Source organism: Mus caroli, unplaced genomic scaffold (assembly GCF_978045245.1).
Source record: "Mus caroli unplaced genomic scaffold, Mus_caroli_1 scaffold_6, whole genome shotgun sequence".
Taxonomy (NCBI): Eukaryota; Metazoa; Chordata; class Mammalia; order Rodentia; family Muridae; genus Mus; species Mus caroli.
Window position 1 is genome coordinate 102,927,343 of NW_028227261.1, and position 3,663 is coordinate 102,931,005.

Consider the following 3,663-nt stretch of genomic DNA (forward strand, 5'->3'; position numbering starts at 1 on the left):
ATTAGTTGATATGTTATGGTGTGCATGCACATTTTCTTATCCTTAATATTCAAATTCTAAGAGCATTGCTTTATGTCATTATTTTTCACTTTACAAAGCTTAAGACAAACCCTTATTTTTTTCTCTCTTTCTTTATACATTGCTATCTCAGCTAGAATGTCAAATAGCTTCCTCTATCAAGTCTAGATATTTTATTAGCATCTATCTTGGTGTTAATTCTTTTTTTTATAGCTTTCCTAAGCTATATAGCTCATATCTTTTTCCTGAAATTTTGTTGTTTTTAGTTTTGTTTTGTTTTCATTTTGTTATTTTTGTTTCATTCCAACTTTCTTTAAAATGTTAATTTTATATTCCTCTAGATACCCATCACCTCTGTAACATTTATTATATAATTTTAAATATATTTTTATTAGGTATTTTCTTCATTTACATTTCCAATGCTAACCCAAAAGTCCTCCATACCCTCCGCCCCAACTCCCCTACCTACCCACTCCCACTTCTTGTCCCTGGCATTCCCCTGTACTGGGGCATATAAAGTTTGCAATACCAAGGGGCCTCTCTTCCCAATGATGGCCTACTAGGTCATCTTCTGCTACATTTGCAGCTAGAGACACGAGCTCCAGGGGCTACTGATTAGTTCATAATGTTGTTCCACCTATAGGGTTGCAGATCCCTTTAGCTCCTTAAGTACTTTCTCTAGTTCCTCCATTGGGGGCCCTGTGATCCATCCAATAGCTGACTGTGAGCATCCACTTCTGTGTTTGCCAGCTAATGGCATCACCTTAAGGAGACAGCCATATCAGAGTCCTTTCAGCAAAATCTTGCTGGCATATGCTATGGTATCTGTGTCTGGAGGCTGATTATGGGATGGATCCCTGGGTGCTGCAGTCTTTAGATGGTCCATCCTTTTGTCTCAGCTCCAAACTTTGTCTCTGTAACTCCTTCTATGGGTGTTTTGTTCCCAATTCTAAGAAGGGGCAAAGTGACCACACTTTGGTCTTCATTCTTCTTGAGTTTCATGTGTTTCTCAACTTGTAACTTGGGTATTCTAAGTTTCTGGGCTAATACCCACATATCAGTGAGTCCATATCATGTGACTTCTTTTGTGATTGGGTTACCTCACTCAGGATGATACCCTCCAGGTCCCTCCATTTGCCTAGGAATTTCATAAATTCATTCTTTTTAATAGCAGAGATGTATTCCATTGTGTAAATGTACCACCTTTTCTATATCCATTCCTCTGCTGAGGGACATCTGGGTTCTTTCCAGCATCTGCCTAGTGTAAATAAGGCTGCTATGAACATAGTGGAACATGTGTTCTTCTTACCAGTGGGAACATCTTCTGAATATATGCCCAGGAGAGGTATTGCGTGAACCTCCAGTAGTACTATGTCCAATTTTATGAGGAACTGCCAGATTGATTTCCAGAGTGGTTGTACAAGGCTGCAATTCCACCAACAATGGAGGAGTGTTCCTTTTTCTCCACATCCTCGCCTGCATCTGCTGTCACCTGAATTTTTGATCTTAGCCATTCTGACTGGTGTGAGGTGGAATGTCAGGGTTGTTTTGATTTGAATTTCCCTGATGATTAAGGATGCTGAACATTTTTTCAGGTGCTTCTCAACCATTTGGTATTCCTCAGGTGAGAATTCTTTGTTTAGCTCTGAGCCCCATTTTTTAATGGGGTTATTTGATCTGGAGTCTGCCTTCTTGAGTTCTTTATATATATTGGATATTAGTCCCCTATCTGTTGATGGCCTTTTTGTCTTATTGACTTACAGAAGCTTTGCAATTTTATGAGGTTCCATTTGTCTTTTCTTGATCTTATAGCACAAGCCATTGCTGTTCTATTCAGGAATTTTTCCCCTGTGCCCATATCTTCGAGGCTTTTTCCCACATTCTCCTATATAAGTTTCACTGTCTCTGATTTTATGTGGAGTTCCTTGATCCACTTAGATTTGACCTTAGTACAAGGAGATAAGAATGGAACTATTTGCATTCTCCTACATAATAACCACCAGTTGTGCCAGCACCATTTGTTGAAAATGCTTTTTTCCACTGGATGGTTTTAGCTCCCTTGTCAAAGATCAAGTGACCATAGGTGTGTGGGTTCATTTCTGGGTCTTCAATTCTATTCCATTGGTCTATTTGTTGCTATACTAGTACCATGCAGTTTTTATCACAATTGCTGTGTAGTATACCTTTAGATCAGGCATGGTGATTCCACCAGAGATTCTTTTATCATTGAGAAGAGTTTATGCTATCCTAGGTTTTTTGTTATTCCAGATGAATTGGCAGATTGTTCTTTCTAATTAGTTGAAGAATTGATTTGGAATTTTGATGGGGATTGCATGGAATCTGTACATTTCTTTTGGCAAGATAGCCATTTTAACTATATTGATCCTGCCAATCCATGAGCATGGGAGATCTTTCCATTTTCTGAGATCTTCTTTGATTTCTTTCTTCAGAGACTTGAAGTTCTTATCATACAGATTTTTCACTTCCTTAGTTAGAGTCATGCCAAGGTATTTTATTTTATTTGTGACTATTGTGAAGGGTGTTGTTTCCCTAATTTCTTTCTCAGCCTATTTATTTTTTGTGTAGAGACAGACCATTGACTTGTTTGATTTAATTTTATATCCAGCTACTTCACCGAATCTGTTTATCAGATGAAATGTTTAGGGTCACTTATATATACTATTGAAAGACTCCAAGAGGAGCCCCTTGCTCAGGCTTCAGGACAATAGTGGACACCCAAGAACTCAAGATAGACCGAGCTTGTTGCAAACCACATGAGGCTTTATTCGGGGGAAAGCCAGAGCTCTCGGGATGACTCATATCCCACTTAGGGGTAGAGGAGTCGACCTCGAGGGGATAGAGGTCCCAGTTTTTATAGGCCCTCAGGAGAGAAAGGAGAAGGGGGGAGTAGGGGATTTCCAGATCTATACAATATCTATTCTCAAGAAATGGGTAGGGGAGGGGTACAAGGAAAGAGTCTGATGCAGGTGTAGCAACTCAGGATTGGCACGGCTGTGGTTGCTGGGGAGATTTTCTGACTCTTTCTCAGCAACCAATATCACAAACACCTGGCAGTGGGCTTCATCAGTGGGCACACACATGAGTTCAAGGAATGGTCAAAACATTGGCAGACACACAGTTTCAAGGAGTGGCCAGAGCATTGTGCACCTCTATTTTTCTAAATCAGTGAAGCTAGTTCTGCTAACACTGACATCTATCTTGCCAATTTCAGGGCTTCTGTGTCCTTTTACATTCTGTCAGGATCTTTCACTATCATATCATCTGCAAATAGTGATATTTTGACTTCCTCCTTTCCAGTTTGTATCCCCTTGATCTCCTTTTGTTGTCCAATTGCTTTGGCTAGAACTTCAAGTACTATATTGAATAGGTAGGGAGAGTGTGGGCAAAGTTGTCTAGTCCCTGGTTTTAGTGGGATTGCTTCCAGCTTCTCATCATTAACTTTGATGTTGGCTACTGGTTTGCTGTAGATTGCTTTTATCATGTTTAGGTATGGGCCTTGAATTCCTGATCTTTCCAAGACATTTATCATGAATCGGTGTTGGGTTTTGTCAAATGCTTTTTCAGCATCTAATGAGATGATCATGTTGATCTTTGAGTTTGTTTATATAGTGGATTATGTTGATG